The sequence below is a fragment of the Oreochromis aureus genome, linkage group 3 (genome assembly GCF_013358895.1).
Source record: "Oreochromis aureus strain Israel breed Guangdong linkage group 3, ZZ_aureus, whole genome shotgun sequence".
In the NCBI taxonomy this organism is placed as follows: Eukaryota; Metazoa; Chordata; class Actinopteri; order Cichliformes; family Cichlidae; genus Oreochromis; species Oreochromis aureus.
This window is the reverse complement of record NC_052944.1, coordinates 118,927,702-118,947,331: the sequence shown is the minus strand read 5'-3', so window position 1 is coordinate 118,947,331 and position 19,630 is coordinate 118,927,702. Positions and strand designations below refer to the sequence as shown.

At 40.3% G+C, this 19,630-nt stretch overlaps 1 long non-coding RNA gene across 1 annotated transcript; it reads right to left on the bottom strand.

The window, feature by feature from the left end:
- Positions 1–200: 200 nt before the first annotated feature.
- Positions 201–18,290, bottom strand: LOC120439042. Its single transcript, XR_005612336.1, has 3 exons — positions 18,242–18,290; positions 508–637; positions 201–252 (listed from the first exon to the last, which is right to left on the bottom strand). It is a non-coding gene; the product is annotated as an uncharacterized LOC120439042 (long non-coding RNA).
- Positions 18,291–19,630: the final 1,340 nt, after the last annotated feature.

Below are 19,630 nucleotides of genomic sequence, written 5' to 3'. Positions count from 1 at the left end.
TACATCCACACCACTGTGGTTCAGTGCTGTCCTGATGGAGTAACAGTTTTGTTTTCTTTTTAATGAATCTTTGTAACAATCTGAGGATGTTTCAGGTCAGATTTATCCAGGAAACACAAACATGTAAAGGAGTCATCACAGCTCTCTGACCTCGTTGGTCCAGGTTCACCACTGAAGTGTGGAGGGTGATCTTTGGACCGGTCACTCCTCACAGACATACAGCTGGACCCAGCAGACTGTGACCTCTGACCTCTGCAGACACAAACATGATTGAAGCAGCTGTGATCACACAGACTGCAGATAATGCAGCTGTTTCCTGTCAGTAACATCCTCTTAGATCAGAGTTCAGCTTTTTACAGGAAAACTGGACAAAACTGATTTTTGTTACAAACTCATTTTCATTTCCTCTCAGCTCAGAAACACAATCAGAAAATCAACCAGAATCAACACTGATTATAATGTCAGTGCAGAATTATTTCTGTAACTCAGTGAGTTCAGCTCTCTGACCTCTTTGGTCCAGGTTCACCACTGAAGAGTGGAGGGTTTCCTTTGGACTGATCACTCCTCATGGACGGACAGCTGGATCCTGCAGACTCTGCTCTGTGCTCCTCTTCCTCCATCATCATCTTCAGTCAGTCTGAGAGGTAAACCACAAACACTCAGTGAGTCACATTAACAGGAGTAACTGAGTTACAGTCGCTGACCTCTGACCTGTCATGTGACCTAAATACCAGGTCAATATGTCTGTAGGTTCTCAGTCATCCAGGTCATGTGATCTAAGGAGCTTGAAAAGAGGGAAAGAGACGCTCACCATTGGTCATGTGATGAGTCACATGATAAATAGTGGGTCAACAATATAACAACAATGTAAACATTTATTTCAAGGAGGAAACTGAGAGCCTTTCCACCAGGAGCACAAACATCTGGAGCACAGACATCTGGAGCACAGACATCTGGAGCACAAACACCTGGAGCACAGACATCTGGAGCAGCATGTCGATGCTGTTGGTGGAGATCCTGAAGACTAAAGTCCAGGCAGCTCCAGCAATGATCCACGGATGTGTTTTTATTCCATGTATGAATGTTGTTATTGACAGAGATGAAGTTTGTGTGTCAGTGATGCAGTGACTGTTGTTGTTACCTGTACAGGCTGGTTAGACTCTATGAAACGGATCATACAGATCTCTGCATGTTAGAAGAGACTATTAAAGCTCATGAATGAGACAAAGGCAGGGAGGCGTCCTTTACAGCTAAACAGCAGAGTAGACTAAGGAGCTTGGAAAGAAAAGCGTCTGGACTTCTTGAGTTGCTTGAATACGTTTCACCTCTCATCCGAGAAGCTTCTTCAGTTCTAAGGATCAGTGGTGGAGAGTCCCAGATTTAAACCTAGTGGGAGTTTCCCCCCCAAAGGGGGACAAAGGACCCCCTGATGATCCTCTACCTAATCACATGAGCCAAGGTGTGAAAGCGGGTGTGGGTCCTAATCAGCCAGAGTTTCGGGTGAGCTCATTGTGAAACCTGGCCCCACCCTATCATGTGATTTCCTGAGGTCAGATGGCCCAGGATGTGAGTGGGCGCAAGGCGTCTGGGAAGGGATCTCAAAACTGGATTATAGATGGCAGACAGTTGGTGTCGTAAACCCCCGCCTCTGTTCAAAGATGGTCGCTCACAGTGGACGTAAATGGCTTCTTTCACTCCTCCTTCAAACCATCTGTCCTCTCTGTCCAAAATGTGAACGTTGGCATCCTCGAAAGAGTGACCTGTGACCTTTAGATGCAGATGAACAGCTGAGTCTTGTCCTGTGGAGGTGGCTCTTCTATGTTGTGCCATGCGCTTGTGAAGTGGCTGTTTGGTTTCTCCGATGTAGAGGTCTGGGCATTCCTTGCTGCACTGTACAGCATACACCACATTGTTCAGTTTGTGTTTAGGAGTTTTGTCTTTCGGGTGAACCAGTTTGTGTCTGAGTGTGTTGCTGGGTCTGAAGTACACTGGGATGTCGTATTTGGAGAAAACTCTCCTGAGTTTTTCTGATACACCGGCTACATAGGGGATGACAATGTTGTTGCGTTTGTCCTTCTTATCCTCCCTTGCTGGTGTCTGATCTTCTTTTTTGTGCATCTTTGCTGACTTTATAAATGCCCAATTAGGATAACCGCATGTTTTAAGTGCTTCCTTTACGTGTGTGTGTTCCTTCTTTTTCCCTTCAGGCTTAGAGGGAACATGTTCTGCTCGGTGGTGTAGGGTCCTAATTACTCCAAGTTTATGTTCCAGAGGGTGATGGGAGTCAAAGAGGAGGTACTGGTCCGTGTGTGTGGGCTTCCGGTAAACTTCAATGTTGAGGTTGCTGTTCTCTTCAATGTGCACGGCGCAGTCCAGGAAAGGCAAGCAATTGTCCTTTGTGTCTTCCCTGGTGAACTTGATGTTTTTGTCCACGGCGTTAATGTGCACAGTGAAGGATTCCACTTCTTGTCTTTTGATTTTGACACAGGTGTCGTCTACATATCTGTACCAGTGGCTGGGTACTCTCCCTTTAAAAGAGCCAAGAGCCTTTCTTTCCACTTCCTCCATGTAAAGGTTGGCTACAATAGGTGACACGGGGGAGCCCATTGCGCAGCCATGTTTCTCACCCCACATCACATCAAGAACTCCACCGATTTCACAGACAAGATCCAGAAACTTACCCTCGACCCAGATGAAACCATGGTGTTCTTTGATGTAGTCTCACTCTTCACTTGCATACCCACCACAGAGGCAGTGGAGACTGTCAGAAAACGACTACAAGAAGACAGCGCCTTGGAAGACAGGACCAACTTCACACCCGATCAGATTTGCACACTGTTAGACCTCTGCCTCACCACTACATATTTCAAATACAACAAGGGTTTCTACAGACAGAAACTTGGCTGTGCAATGGGCTCCCCCGTGTCACCTATTGTAGCCAACCTTTACATGGTCTACGATGACCTGGATGACTGAGAACCTTCACAGACATAAACAGCAGAGTGAGAGAACAGCCAGCACCTCTACATTTATCACATTATACAGCACATGTATGATACTGACAGGGATGATAAGAATTTAGTGATTCCATCACTGATATTACTTACTGATTCTCAGTAGCTCTGCTCTGACAGTCACCACCATCACTGAGCAGCATATCAAAGACATTTGTGCACATTAACTGCATGTTGTGGGTCAAATGTTTGTTGGAGGCATTTCCTCTTTGTTGTGATCAGTGTTGGGTCATTATTCAAAAAAGTCATTATTACACATATTACACAGAACACTTATTAAAAGTAATGGAGTACATTACTTCATTACTCCTCATAACATTACTTTCATGTTACTCTGTAAAATGAAAAAATGACCATGTAACAATATAAAGCTGAGGCTACAGCCCCGCACACCAACACAGATCCTGATCAGGTCACGTGATGTTTCTCTGAGTGTTTATGAACACAAAGATGAAACAGTACAAAGACACTTCAAAGTGATTCTACTGTAGAAACATGAACAGGTAGAAACCTGCAGCCTGACTGCTCATCACTTTGTTACCTGTTCAAGTTCAGCAGCAGCAGCTCACTTTATCACGGTGCTGGTCTGGGGTCAGTGTTTACTCAGCTTTAACGTCACTCTGGGCTCTTGGCTAGCTTAGCTTTAGCTTAGTGTTAGCTTGCTGTGTGGCTAGCTTAGTGTCAGAGCTCTGTCAGCTGTAGGGTTGCCAACCGTCCCTTAAAAAGCGGAATCGTCCCGTATTTAGAAACAAAAGTACACGTCCCGTATTGAGCTAATAAGGGACGCACTTTGTCCCATAATACAGTGAGAATCAAAAGTAGTCTATAACTTTTAATGGAAGTAACGCTTTGTTTGAAAACATAATTCCCAGCCCCTCTCCTGCTTTGTGACCAATGAGCTGACAGCACACTTATGACAGTTCGAGTATGACAATTCAGATTACCGCTTATCTCATTGGTCGAGGAAAGGTCGCTTGCGGAGAAAATACCGGAAGACAACAGATGACCACAACAAGAAGCATGGCCAACAGGGAAACAAACGCTGACACTGCGTTGCAAGTCTCGGAGGACAGTACACCTAAAGCTGGGCAGACACTGTGCGATTTTTTCAGTCGCGCGATTCAGCTCCTGCTCAAACTGCACGATTGACTCGCAGGGGTTAGAAGTTCGTAGGTCACGATGCAGGTCTCAAACTATACGGCCCGATGCTCTGATGTGACCTGAGTGCTCACACTGTGCGTCAATAAAATGAAGGTTATAACAGAAATTCTGTCGCTCGCTCTCCCTCTCTGTCTTTCACTCACACAGACACGCACACCACTACCATCAACTTTGCTGAATTGCTAATGAAAAACATTGATCAGGCAGCTGTGATTGAGCAGCAATGTAAATCCAACTATTTTCACGGTTGTTGTGGTCGTGATAATTTTGTGAGGCCACATCGAAAAGGCTCGGGTGAGCTTGCCATAGTTCTACAAGTTGTGCCTCCATCGCTTGTGTCCAGATCACATGCTGCACAGCCATGCTGCGCCGTTTTTGTCGCTGACATTTGTGTTTGCGCGTGTGCAGTGTGAGAAGCTGAGGTGACACCTTCACGAGCGATTGATGATCGGGAGCTGGTTGTGAGGTGTTAATCGCTTCTCGTTACCCCATGTATACTACACGATGCACGATGAAGGCCAAAATTGGGCAGATCACCAAAAAGATCGCACAGTGTAAGCCCAGCATTCAGTGGCGTGTCCAGCGGGGTGGCCTGGGGGGCCACCCCCCCCAACTAGACTGGCCACCCCAGGTGCCACCCTGAAGCTAAAACAATAAAATTCAATCAAATATCAAATGTACAATTATGTTTTCACAGTGAAGCTCAGATATCCGTGTGTAAATGAATGCAGCATCGGCTTCTGCACTATGAGCATCAAGTTAGCAAAGGAAGGAGAGCCAAGCACGAAAGGCGGTACCACAAAAAACTATTTTTCGGTGAAAGAAAATAAGGAGAGAATAAATGTCCCTGTAAGTAATATTAAGTTAGTTGAGTTTAGTAAACTTCGGTGAAATTAGAATACCAAGGAAAAAATAACACTTAAAAAATTATTGCAACCGTCGAATATATCAGACAGTAGGCCACTGGGGGGAGCTAACATAAGAGTTATGAGTTATAAGATATAATCCAAGTCGTAACATTGCTGTATGGAGCTGCGGATTTGGTTGCAGGTTAACATAGCTGGACTGGCCATCGGCCATACTGGGCATTTGCCCGGTGGGCTGATGACTTATTTTTTTTTTTTTGTAATGGCATGAACAATGAAAGGTGGTGGATTGTCCAGATGCTGGTGTTGGGAACGAAGTATTATTTTTTGTCATTTTTGTTATTTCCATTTATTATTTTATTTTTATTAATTCTATTTTTATTATTTTGTTATTACTGTTATTACTGTCATTACTGTTGCATCATAATCATGTAGCAAGCATATGTATACAAGAAGTATTGATACAAGAGGTATTGATATTGCATTCAAATGTTTAAACATATTGGTATCATATTAGTCTTTATTACAGGTCCAGTTATAACCACTTCAAACTGTTGAGTTGAATCTATAACCCGAAATGCTTTTGAATCTATATTCTTAAATGTTTATGCAGACTGCAGGGTGAAAGAGTAACTCGGTGCCAAAAGAAGACAGGAAGTTATATGTTTTTGGAGTTACATGCTTTTGCAGGAAGTGAAACCAAAACCAGAGTCTGAGTGCAAGTTAGTCTGAGGAGCAGTTTGGATGATGCTATTATCATCTTTTATGCATTTATATTTTGATTAAGCTTTGATTAAGTTTTAAGTAGTTGTATTAGATTGAAACATTTGTTTTATACATTTTACATAGAAGTTAAGATCATCACAACACAGGATGGCCTTAGCCTGGTTGCCTAAGTTGAGGTCAACTAAGGTGTAGAGAGCAGATGCAGACTCTGTGCACGCACAGACAGACATACACACACATACACACACACGCTGTTAGGGTGTAGGTGAAAGTTGACTGATGAAGCAGTAGATGCACGATGCGAGAGCTGAGCTGGCTTACGGGAAACCACCGGGGAGAAGATGGAAGCCAGTGTACTTTTAATTGTGCCTTAAGTTGTCGAATAGAACATTTGTGGTTTTGAAGCTGATGTATGTGATGACGCAATGAGGGGGCGTCACTAAATATACTCTGATGCATATAAAACTGTATGTTGATGTTAGGAGGATGAGATTGTGGGGCTGTCTGCTTACGGAGTCCGCTCATTCTCCCACGCGTGTCATTTCATTAAAACCATCGTCTTTACTCTTTGGACCAGTGTGGTTACTTGCATTCCTCCTGTGTTTCCTTCCCTATATTTTTGAACCTTAACATTTGGGGGCTTTGTCCGAGGGGGGAAGTGAGACAGGATGGAGAAAGGTCCGAGGCGTCAGGCGCTCAGGCATTGGTCAGTGGTCAAAGTGAGTGACAAGCCGGCATATAACAAAAGGTAGGCACCACCTGTTGAATTTCTAAGTGTGCCAGATTGGACATCATTACAAAATTAAAAGTCTACTCACTGAAATTACTGGTAGATGTCTGTTTTGATTTTGGTGAAAATCTCATGAGAACTAAAGTATAAGTTGAAGTAAAGATAATGAAACGTTGAAAATAAGTAAAGAGTAAAGAGAATAAGAGAAAATAAGTAAAGAGTAAAGAGAATAAGTGTATTTAAAGCAGTTGGACTGCAGAGTGAATTTAGAGCTATAGGTTATTGGCGAAGTGTTTGTGACAGTTAAGTCTTAATGGAATATAAAGCCGGGCTTGGACATCAATAGAATTGCGTGTGTGATTTTATGGGGTGTTTTCAAATTAATTAAATTATCTTAGGACGGGACTATGGGATAGTCTTAGGAAGCGCATCGCCCAGAGGTAACGCTTGCCGGAGTCGGGGACGCTTAGGCTCCGTCCTCTATGAGGGATAGTCAGTTTGGCAATCTGTGGGAATTGGGGCATCCCAGAATACGCTAAGTGATTTAAGGATCACTTTTTACTGTCCGGGACAGTACATTGTGCTTTTTTGGTCAGTAGAAACCGGGTTTCGGGCATGTAACTTTAACGTAAAACTTCGGGGAAGCCTGGGATGTGAAATGCCCAAAAATAGAGCTTCAGGCAAAGTTTGGGTTGGTTCATGCTTATAAATTGTGTTAGGGCATTAGAAATGAGGCCGCGGTCCGGGACCTGATACTGGTTAATTGATCGCAAAAAACTTGGAGTTTATCCCTTGGAGGGTTAATTTAAATTTGTCAAAATTCTGTAGGTTGTGCAATCTCAGGCCTGATAATTGTTGTTATTGTATTTAAGACGTCTTTGTAATATAAAGTAAGAGGTTTGGTGTGAAAGGAGTCTGACCCAGCACTGAGCTGAAGTGCTGATGCCATTTTTAGACGGAGTGTGTGTGAAAATGCAAATGAGGCAGCTGCAAGGTCCCCAGAGTTTTAGGAAGTTTATAGAGACTGTTACACATTGCTGAATGCCTGTATTTAAAATGCTGGTTTTGTTTATTACAAGACTGTAAGTAAATTTTTATTTCTTGCCATGACTGTATGACTTTTTGCTGGGTTTTGAGATAGGATACATAAACTGTTGATACTTAGGACCGTTATTTGGGGTCTGAAAACTGAAATTGACTTTGAAATAATTTCATTAATAAATATGTCTGTAAGTGATGTCTCTTTTGGTGTATCCAAGTAAGATGTTTTAGGATTTTTAGATGGGTTTTGTTTCAGTTTGAGATAATATACACAGTTACATTTGGTGTTTCTCAGGTATTGTGGTTGACTTTGAGTGATACATATAGGTGTAAGTCGTTTGATGTTTGTTGGGCAGAGGAGGACTTTAGAAGATTGTAAGTGGTTTTTTAGTCCGATAATATATAAGTAGTTAGATTTGACAGACTTTTTACATTTTGGTTTTATGTTAATATAGGTTGCAACGGGCACAGAGGAAACACAGCACAACATCTTAAGGGTTTAAAATAATAATAAATAAATGAATGAAGTTTCTTAAGGGTTTTTGTGTGTGTTGTTGGGGATAGTTTTTTGTGGGTTTTTAGGGGGAGTGTGTGTTTGTGGTGTTTGTGTGTGTCAATGGGAGATAACATGAAAACAGAGGAATTAGAGACTAGAATGTCCTAGAAGCCAATAAAATGCAAATTAAGAAGCTGTGAACTGCTTAAACCACAGTTGGTTTCACAAATAATGCTGCATAGAAAGTTGAATGCATGTGTTTAAGACGCCATTTGTGTTTATTAGAGGACATAAATAAATAAATAAAGTTCTGAGTTGCTGTAGTGGATGTGTAGTAATTGACTGAGTCTTGATATATATATATATATATTCAGTGCACTGTATATACCGAAGACTAAAATATTACTTTCAATAGCAACTTGTTTTCAGAAATAAAGGCTGTGGTGTTTTATTTTTCCAGTTATGCGTGTGCTGTGAGAATGATTAGAGGTGTCAATTGTTCTTATTTCATTTGCTCCTTCTGAGTTTGAAAAGCATGCCTGTAAAATACTCTTAGGAAAGCGTATTTTGAGTGATTTTAACTGTGTGAATGCTGTCAGTAGTTGATTTGAGTGACTCTGTGTGATTTGTACCAAATAGTAAATAAGTCATAATAACACTAGGGAGGTTTATAGTAGAATGAGTGAAAAGTGGGAGGTTGAGAGAAGAGGCAGTGTGTGTGAGACGATTATGAAAGTATTGGGTGAATGATGTCACAAAAACTGACAAATGCAAAAACTTAGTATATTTAAAAGTGTGTGTGTGAGAAGAGGGTGTATTGTTTTTAGACCAAGACTTAGTAAAACTAAAGAGGGTTTGTAGACTGTAAATATGAAAAAACAAGTGTTTGATTAATCTGTAGAAACAGGAAAGAGAAACAGAAAATATTGTGCTGCTGTGTGTGTGATTGATGATGTCAGGGGAGCACACAGAGAAATAGACAGACCTTAAATTCTAAGAAGATGAAGCGAATGCATGTTTTAAGAAAAGTAATAAAGTAATAAAATTATATTAATTACAGGTTTTAGAAAAGAGACAGACCGAGAGAAATAAATACATGAACTAACAATTACATTAATGAAGTGAAAACGCACGTACACAAACTGTTACATGTGAAATTATTGTTGGAAAGTTTAATACACACATGAAATAAAGAAAGCAGTTTACACTCCTTTAATTTCCAGAACCAGTGTGTCCCCTAGACCTGATAACACCCTTGCCCAGTTGGCCCCTGTATCAGGAGAGCATGGAAGGCTGGACAGCCCATGACGGGTAAGATCCCACCTCGAAACCCTGGGACAACCTAAGGCAGGCACAGTCACGATTGCTTGAACCTCAGTCCCTAAGTGAGCTTGGAGTCACTGGAGGAGACGGGACTTAAAGGGTAAAGCCGCTGGGCACAGGCGGAGGGGAAATGTCATTAACAATGACCAGTGATGAGCCAAAGAGAGAAAACACACCCTGTCAAAAGGAGTCTGAAACACTGCAAAAGAAACATTTACAAGATCATAAAGATCACAAAGAAACATTTATAAAAATCACACATACAAACAGAAAATGCACTAACCTTATAAGCTCATGAAGATTAATGCATAGATAGTGACTAAAACCTGGTTAAGAACACAAACATATGTAATTAAATCAGCTTGCTAATTTCATGAGTGTTAAAATGGTGTGAATGTTGAAGAAAATACACTTAAAACACACTTGGATAAAATAGAGTTGTGGAATAACTCAAAAGAAGCTGTATGACAAGGGAGTGAGTTATGGAAAAAAAACAAAAGAGAAGTGATTAAAGTAGTTTAAAAGGGTGACTTAGGAGTGCTCTTGCACTGATTGATCAAAGCAAGTGATTAGTATAGAAAGAAAATGAAAGTAATTCAATAATGGGTTAAGGTTTAAACATGTATTTCTTTTGTCACGTTGACCTGTTGAGATGAATCAGTATGCAAATTAGCTGGAGTGACTGGTGACGAAGACACTTCCTGTGTGCGTGTGTGTCTGAGGTTTTCAGTAGAGGAAACGGAGCGGTGACTGGGGAGGATCATTTGGTGAAATATATAATGGTAAAGTAACACGATAATTGATTACTGTGGTCAGGTCTGTTCAGAGGTGCAGATTTGGACAGGAAATTTATAATTTAGTGATGATACGTTGTTGAAATCGGTTTATATCTTATGCTGAATGAAAACATGGCAGAGTGAGGAAGGGTGACATTGTGCAAACGGTGCAGCTTTTGACGAGGTTTCAGTGCAGTGAACGGGTGAACTTTGAGATTGTTTCAGATATTTGAGGCTGTTGTTTCTATTTCAAGAGAGGGAGTTTGATTAGACATGGATATGTCTGAGAGGGGCCCCCCAAAAAAAAAAAAAAATTTTTGTAGTAGTGCACTCAGAAAAAAACCTGTCAGGTGATTTTGTTTTGTACTTTTATGAGCTAATAATCAGCTCTCTTTTCTCATTTTTGTTCTAAGCAGGCCTGGAAGAGAGTGAACTGACGGCGCTGACAAAATTACCAAGTACGAAAATCATGTGGGCTTTCCGGATCACAATTGGCGGCGGAGGAGTCTACCGGTGGAGACCTGATTAGTTGCGAGTCTCTGTCTAAAAAAAAAAAGGATTGTAGCGATTCAATCCAGTCAAAAGTATAGAGAACTATTTCCCTAAAATGGAAAACGAAATAAAACAAATGGTTGAGCTCATTTTGCTGATGTGGAGCATCTGATGACGTGCGCAGAAGGCTGCAGTATCAGCAAAAAATATCATGTGTGAATGCATGTGAGTGAATGTGAGTGATTGGACCAAGGGGGGAAATAAATAAAAGGTTGATAAACAGGAGGAGTGGAAGACTTAATTCTGGGGATGCTGATGTTTCCTTTGAGTGAATTTCTGTTTTATTGATTTGGGTTAGACCATGTTATGTTACATTATAGAATGCTAAATGCTGAAAGGGAAACCTTGTTTGAGGAAACTTAAGTTACCATTAACTGAGGTAACACATGATTAATAACTGTTCTGTTTTAAGTTTATTTTTGTTATGACACAGACTGGATCATAGAGGGGGAGTTGAGTATGAAATGAAAAGTACAGGTTTTGTTTCCAGGAAATTCCAAGGATCCAGAGTTCGATGGAGCGAGGAGTCGAGAAGATTTGACATAATGATTAAATTGATTTTATTCCTTAAACACAGGTTTTCAGGGCTGGAGCAAAATACCTGAGAGGAGAATTGCTGAGCTGTTCTGAGAAATGAAATGACTAACCTTTTTTTCCCTTTTAATTTGTTAAGCTTGGGTGGAGCATTTTGAGTTTTTTGCCACATGAGATGTGTCAAAAAAGAGAGGGATTTAAGATTTAATTTGTTTAATTTGAAATGGGTTTTAGTATGATTTTATAACTATTGGGGTTGTTTGATAATTTAGATATGGTAAAACTGAGGCAGAAGATGTTATTCTTTAAAGAAAGGATTAAAATGAACTGAATTCTGTTTAGAAGATAAAATGCGGTGTTCATAAGGAGTTGTACACCAAACTTAAAAGGAAACTGTGGGAATAAAGGATATGCTTTGGGGAAAAATAGTGAAGATTTTAGGAGTAGAAAATGTTTGGTTTCTTGTTGACTTTTAGAATAAGTTGTTATAATGTAGGCTTTAGAACAGATATTAAATAGATTTATTTCTAGGGTAGAGGAGAGCTTTTTACGAGGCATTAACACACATGACAGTGTTGATTCCAGGCCAAAGGCCTGAAATCCATTTAGCATTTAACTGAATAGGAGTTTCGCTTGTAACTAAACTGGGTGACATGTAAAATATTGAGATAACACATGCAGCTCCACATGAGTCTTATTATATAAAATGCAGCTACAGAATAACGAACGCTTGTCGAAGTGACCAAGATTTCTTTTTTGCTTTAAACCAGGTCCAAAGGGGGGAAAGCTTATATATTTTTGCTTAAGTCTGATAAAATATAATTAGAATGTACCATTGCATTAAGAGCAGCAAAATGAAATAAAATGATATATTAAAACAGGTTATAACACAGGAACTGTGAGTTCTAAAATACAGTTAGAGTTCAGCTTTTAGCTATGATGAAATTTATGTACACTTAGTTGATTAAAATGATTGTTTTTCCTTTGATCCTTGTGTAGAATAAGTGGTTATGATGATTTTTCTTGTGAAAGGTGATTTTAGGCCAGAGCTGTGACAGTACAGGATATTGAATAGAGTGAACAACAGGAAACATATGACAGCAGTGCTGTAAGACTGTTAAAATGCTGTAGATTGGGATGAGTGATGTTTAAGATTATATAGGAACAAAAGTCAGAAAGTCAGAATATAATTAGGTTTATGCTTTTGATTAAAGACTCCCAAACATAATAGGTTGAACCAAGTTTGAATAAAGAGAACAATTGATGGACATAAGTGAAGGGAAGAGCATAGTAGGGAGAAGGGTTTTTATCCCTTACAGTTAAGGTGAATCTAGTCTTAGACTAGGATCTACTCTGTGAATTATTAGTTTCGGTCATGCTTTTATTTGTTTTGGTGACCTCTGGATAACATCCAGAGGTCAAGAGAGGAATTGTTGGGAACGAAGTATTATTTTTTGTCATTTTTGTTATTTCCATTTATTATTTTATTTTTATTAATTCTATTTTTTTTATTATTTTGTTATTACTGTTATTACTGTCATTACTGTTGCATCATAATCATGTAGCAAGCATATGTATACAAGAAGTATTGATACAAGAGGTATTGGTATTGCATTCAAATGTTTAAACATATTGGTATCATATTAGTCTTTATTACAGGTCCAGTTATAACCACTTCAAACTGTTGAGTTGAATCTATAACCCGAAATGCTTTTGAATCTATATTCTTAAATGTTTATGCAGACTGCAGGGTGAAAGAGTAACTCGGTGCCAAAAGAAGACAGGAAGTTATATGTTTTTGGAGTTACATGCTTTTGCAGGAAGTGAAACCAAAACCAGAGTCTGAGTGCAAGTTAGTCTGAGGAGCAGTTTGGATGATGCTATTATCATCTTTTATGCATTTATATTTTGATTAAGCTTTGATTAAGTTTTAAGTAGTTGTATTAGATTGAAACATTTGTTTTATACATTTTACATAGAAGTTAAGATCATCACAACACAGGATGGCCTTAGCCTGGTTGCCCAAGTTGAGGTCAACTAAGGTGTAGAGAGCAGATGCAGACTCTGTGCACGCACAGACAGACATACACAAACATACACACACACGCTGTTAGGGTGTAGGTGAAAGTTGACTGATGAAGCAGTAGATGCACGATGCGAGAGCTGAGCTGGCTTACGGAAACCACCGGGAGAAGATGGAAGCCAGTGTACTTTTAATTGTGCCTTAAGTTGTCGAATAGAACATTTGTGGTTTTGAAGCTGATGTATGTGATGACGCAATGAGGGGGCGTCACTAAATATACTCTGATGCATATAAAACTGTATGTTGATGTTAGGAGGATGAGATTGTGGGGCTGTCTGCTTACGGAGTCCGCTCATTCTCCCACGCGTGTCATTTCATTAAAACCATCGTCTTTACTCTTTGGACCAGTGTGGTTACTTGCATTCCTCCTGTGTTTCCTTCCCTATATTTTTGAACCTTAACACTGGTCCATGTGTAAAAATACAGTAACTCAGTTGTTTGGTGGTGGCTATGGCGGAGCTTCCACAGAGGCCAGCTGGTGGATGAGGGAAGGGGAGGCAGGAGAGACCCGAGGCGGCCGCCGGTCCGAGTGTCAGGTGAACTGAACTTCAGGTAAGAAGTTATGACCTGCAGTCTATCTGGGTCAGATATAAACCAAGTTCAGTTGTAGTTTATTTTCGTTGTGCTGACTTTTTACAGTTAGTTACAGTAATTCGTACTGCGTAGTAGCTAGCATGACGGAGTTTCTATACAGCTGGGTGGGTGCTGTGATGTTACTGATAGTGAACTTTATATTTTTTATATTCATATATATATATATATATATATTTATATTTATAAGTTTAGTTAGCAGAGTTTCCAACAGCTCCTTAAAAATGGAATGGTCCGTAATTCAGAGAAAATATTACACGTTTGGTATTAAGCTGAGAGAGACGCAGTTTGTCCTGTACTTTCGCTATAATGAAAAAAAGACACAAAGCTGGAGTTATTCTGTCTTTACGCTGCAGCTGCCTCTTCTTCTCCCATTCTCTCCCACTCCCTCTCCTGTTGCTACTTCAATCATGAAACTGATCAATGATCAGCTGATCGGCTTTTCTCTCTTGTTTATTTATCGCCCACTTTGCGCCAGAAAGAGGAAACCAGCGGATGTCGCGCGAAACAACAGCAGCACGTTTAAGCTTGATCAGCTGTTGGTAGAATTTATTTAATATTAACTTCTAGTATCAGCTGATGTTTGCTGGAGCCACAGCTGTAAAAACCGTCATGATGTCGGTTTGGACATGTGGTGAGAGGGAAATATGTAGATGAAACCAGGAGATGTCCTTACTGAATCATCAGATCTGAACAGGTGATGGAGAAACAGGTTTACCTTTTAGGTGACATAGATGGGTTGAAGGGAAGTTACTGTTTCTGAGAGACAAATAACACCAGGATCCTTTTCTATGTAGCTGACAGCTGGTAACTGTGCAGGGGCGGGTCTAGCAAAGTGTTGCCAGGGGTCCATGTAGGGCATTAACAGGGAAAGGGGGGCACAAAGAAAAACTTTTCATACTTATTCTCATTTAAAATATCTAGCTTTTATTAAATAATTATCTGAATCTTTCGATCAAAGTTTTTATCTGATGTAAAATGTATAGAAATCATACATATACCAACAAGACAGTGTACATCATTGTCACAACAGCGTTTGTTTTCATTCAAAGGCTTTGTGGCTGGTGGGCCGGTCTCTAGTAAAAATGCCTGATTTTTTTGTCCCAGTCCAGCCCTGCAGGTTAATACTGGCAGTGTCACCATGCCAGCTGACTATATTTCATCTTCAGCCAGTGTTGTTCTTTATACATCAGTATTACCAAAGTTTACCATAAGGCAGCATAGAAAGTATTTACTTGCTTTCAGGTTTCATTCAAATGTTAGTCTTTTCAGTTGTTTCCCCACTTTTTTCCTGTTTCAAAATCAAACACCAGTTTGTGAGAAGATTATCTTCTTTTTTTAATAGGCAGATAAGGTTTTGCATTGGCTAATTTGCCAATTGTATGTTAAAAATGTTTGTATTTTAATATTCAAAAGTGTTTTTGCCAAAAAACACATGTGCACTGTATGTCAGTAAAAATACTATGCAAATATTGCTGTGCTTGAATGCTGAGTAAACACTGATAAAGCACTGATTGTGTCTCTTGTACTTTATCAACGCAGTTTCTAAAAACTTTGCACTGTAGGGGTTAAAACCTCATTCTAATAAGAGTTAAAAGCGCATTCTGTTATTAGGTTTATAGGGTTATTGAATTATGGTTAACAGTTGGTAGATTTTTTTTTTTAACATTATCTGCCAATCACATCTGCCACCCTTCTCCAAATCTGTGCCCCTACCTGGCCCCCCCCCAAAAAAATTTCTAGACACGCCACTGCCAGCATTAGAGCAGCAATGTTTGTTCCCCCAGAGAAAGAAAAGGCTGCAAAAGTACTGGGAGGAATGGGAAAAGGAAAACACCTGGCTGGAAAGGTGCACGATAACACCTATAAAGCGCACTGCACTGTGTGCCGGAGCACTTTTTCCAAAGGCATGCTTCTAATGGTGGGCACATGAAGAACATGAGGGGCGTGAAAGCTCGGGGAACCCTTAACCAATTTTTTGTCCACCAGGCCACGGCAGAAGCAGATATGGTATGCAAACACTGGTTTGTTTTTTTTTAAGCCCTCTGGGTTAAGGTTAATATGGGCAAGTGCAGTGAATATCAGCGCTATGTGGCCAGAAGTGTGATAATATAATTTATTTTGTCTAATAAACAACTGCAAGGATAGATGATTACAACAAATAGATGACTAATACATAAAAGTAATACATAGATGAATAATGATGATGAGTTATGATGCGTAATCATGGGAATAAGCGGGTTTACAAACGGCAGCAGCTGATTAGCATTAGAAAAGCTGAAATAATACCTCAACTGAAACCAATTGTACTAAATGCACTAAATGTGCACTGCTACAAGAATGTTTTTCGTTCTTGTCACAGTCCTGGGTCGGTTCGACCCAGCATTTTGTGTTTCTTATGTTTTGGTTTAGTTTTGCATTAGTTCTTCTCTGGGGATGCTGTTTTGATTATAATTACGTTCTGTTTCTTTAGCTCTCCGATGATGATGATGATTATCATTGTTTGAGTTCTATGTGTTATATTCGTTCTGCCTTAGTCTGTGTCTCTGTCTGTCTATGATGTCACCCCGTCTGTTTATGAATCTGTTTAGTTCAGCGTCTTGTCTGGTTCCCCGTGTCTGAGTTTCCTGTTTTATTGTGAAGGTCGGTGTCTTATGTGAGTGTGCTCAGTTTACGTTTCCCCTGTCCTGTCAGCTCTGAGTTCTCCCAGCTGTGTTGCCCTCCTGTTTTTCATCCCCTGATTACTGGTGTGTGTATTTAAGCCCTGTGTGTTCTCCTGCCTGTTGCCGGTTCGTCTGTGTTCCTCGGTGTCCATTTCCTCATCTGTGTCGCTCTGCCTCTCACCCCGTTGGTATGTTCTCTGGTTTGTTATTTAGTTTTCCCAGTTTAGGTTTCTGTAGTTATTGCCCTCCCACATTGCCTGTTTTGCCACCACTCCACTTTGTAAATAAACATCACTAGCATCACTAGCACTGCTTGAATTTTGGGTCCTTTCTCCCCCCCGACACCACACGGCTCACCTCGGCAGCCGTGACAGTTCTATTGTTTTCTATTAATTTATATACTTTTAGGTTCAGCAGGACAGTTCTCTTAAAGAAAGATTTACTTATATTCTCAAAAGTTAAGCATGACAGACTTCTGTTTAAGAAAGTGTTAATAGAATGTCAAATATAATGTCAGTATTACCTTTTAATTATATAGGTTTACTTATGGTAGAATGCTGCATGTAATCATTTGTGTTTAGAAGTATGTAGTTGATAGTATCCTGAAAGAATGTCTCATCCTAGGAAGCTTTTGTGATTCCAGAGTGTTCTGGTTTTCAAACCCACATCCTGGGAGCATGGGAGAGGTCGTACCTTCTTTTATTGTTTTATGGTAGGATAAACGTATCTATGTCTGTTTTACTGTAAGTGCATTTTGTTTAGATGAACTGCTGGACTTCCAGGCCAGCAGGATAGGAAGTCGGTTATGGACACACACACCTAAACATCCACATTCCAATGTAAAGAACAAACACCCACTGATGTATAAATAAAGAACAGGGCAGTGGCACGGCGCGAGTCTCAGAGCCCGCACTTCTGTGCGAGTTCTGTGGCTGCCCTTGCTTGCAAGTAACTAACTGCAGTGTGTTTCTCCTCTCTGATTCTCAACTGAAGAAGTGTTTAAGAATAATTCTCTTGACAGAAAGAGACCTGTTTTATTGTGTTAATGTTGTTATTTTGAGCTAAAAATAAATGGCTAAATGATCATTTGTTTCCCATATGTTCATATCACAAAGAATATGCATCTACTTAAATCAACTTCAAGTCACATGGTTAAAAAAAATAATAATTTCACACACAAAAAAAAGAGCTACAAAATTCACCACATTGGCAAGGGTGAAGACAACTAGGTCGCTCGGCCCTGGCCACGAGGTGTCCCTTATTTATTTTTCAGGGAGTTGGCAACCCTAGTCAGCTGTCTCGTGTTGTGTAAATATTAATCTCAGTGACAGTAAAGGAGGTAAAGGGCTGTGACGTCATCACGTACGCTGCGTCCTCTGTGGACTCTGAGTGAACTCACAAAGTACAAACTACAAGTACACAAACAGGAACGTAGCTCAGAGTGAGGACACATTCGGCCTCGTTGGTCCAGCTGTGAGTCCGTTACCGTGAACTATGGAGCGGCAGATTTGTGCTGAACTAAGCTGCACACAGCTGATGTTAGCCAGGAAAACATTACACACTGACTTTAATGGAGAGACCGGGAATACAAACACACACAGTTTGTTGTGTGAAGAAATCAAACATGAACAAACAGTAAAGTTCCTAAAGACAAACTGTTAAAGGAGGAAACAAAGCAAACTTACAGTTTCTTCACACCAACAACAAGCTCCACACCTGGACACTAAACACGGACACACAGGTGAGCTGCTTCCTGGAAGGAGGCGCGGCTCCACCTGAAACTCAGCACAGGTGGGAGGGGCTCAGCTCTGTGTGTGCTGATGTGTTAACTTTAAAAATATGCTGTCTGACTGCTCAGACTGAGTCAGAGTAAAGTTCACATGCTGACGTGTGGAGACATGAAACCTTGTTGTAGCTGCAGGTGTGAACACACTGATCCCAGATCAGCTCTGCTGTATTTGTAACATGAACGTTTCTGCTGCAAAGCTTCAAATGTTCAGCATGTTTCTCTGTTTCCACTCTATAGATCCAGTCACACTTGCCGTTTCTCAATTCTCAAGTACGCGAGTACGGACTCGTGATTTGTACAATTGGAACACCTGCGTACGTGATGATGTCACAGGTCCGGAGTTTTTACTGCCGTCCCCTCTTAATGCAACTGTGAGCAACATGTTATGAAGCTTAACTTTAATCACAGCCAAACCGGTTTACTCAGGAACAAATAAAACACTGAAATAAACCAAACATTAACATTTAGAAGTGATCTAAGTGACTTATATATCATTTTTAACCTCAGTAGTGAAACCTCTAATAATAAAAATAGTGTACATGTACATACGTGTACATACCTCAACACCTGAGCTTCATTCAGACTCTGTTATTGAAGATGTTGTTGGTACAAAGTTCATCTGCTGCTCACATGAATCCATGAAAGATTTATTTCACTGAATGTTTCTTCAAAGCTCATTTTAACCTGTTGAAGTCATGAATGAAAGTGCAGACTGAGAGTGGATCACATGATGTTTAAGGTGTGTCATGTGACATGTTCAGTATTGTCACACATGTCTAGATTGTCCCTGATATCATAACTGCTCAAACACTGATGATTATATTTGAAGAATTATTACTGATGGCAGCAAAGTTTGAATGGAGCTCTCTGTGCCAATTTGTCGCCCTCTGGAGGTCAAAGCACAAACTGCATGATGTCACTGTAACCACCACAGTGACAGGAAGTGTTTTTAAATGACTGGAACACTGAAATGATGCTAACGACTGTCGTTAGGCTCACTGATAGCAGTGCTGATGTGTTCATGTCAAACACTGGCTCAGGTAAAACTCCATCCTTCACCAGCGTGAGGCTGCCCTCAGACCCACAGGAGCTCTGACCTTTGACCTCCTGACCCTAACCATTTTAGTCTTGTTGCATCTTTAAATGCAAATCCATCCAAACTGTAGCAGAGCAAAAGAAGCTGGAAGTTGTTCTATGAATGATGTTGTCGAAGGAGCTTGGAAAGAAAAGCGTCTGGACTTCTTTAAGTTGCTTGAAGATGTTTCACCTCTCATCCGAGACCCTT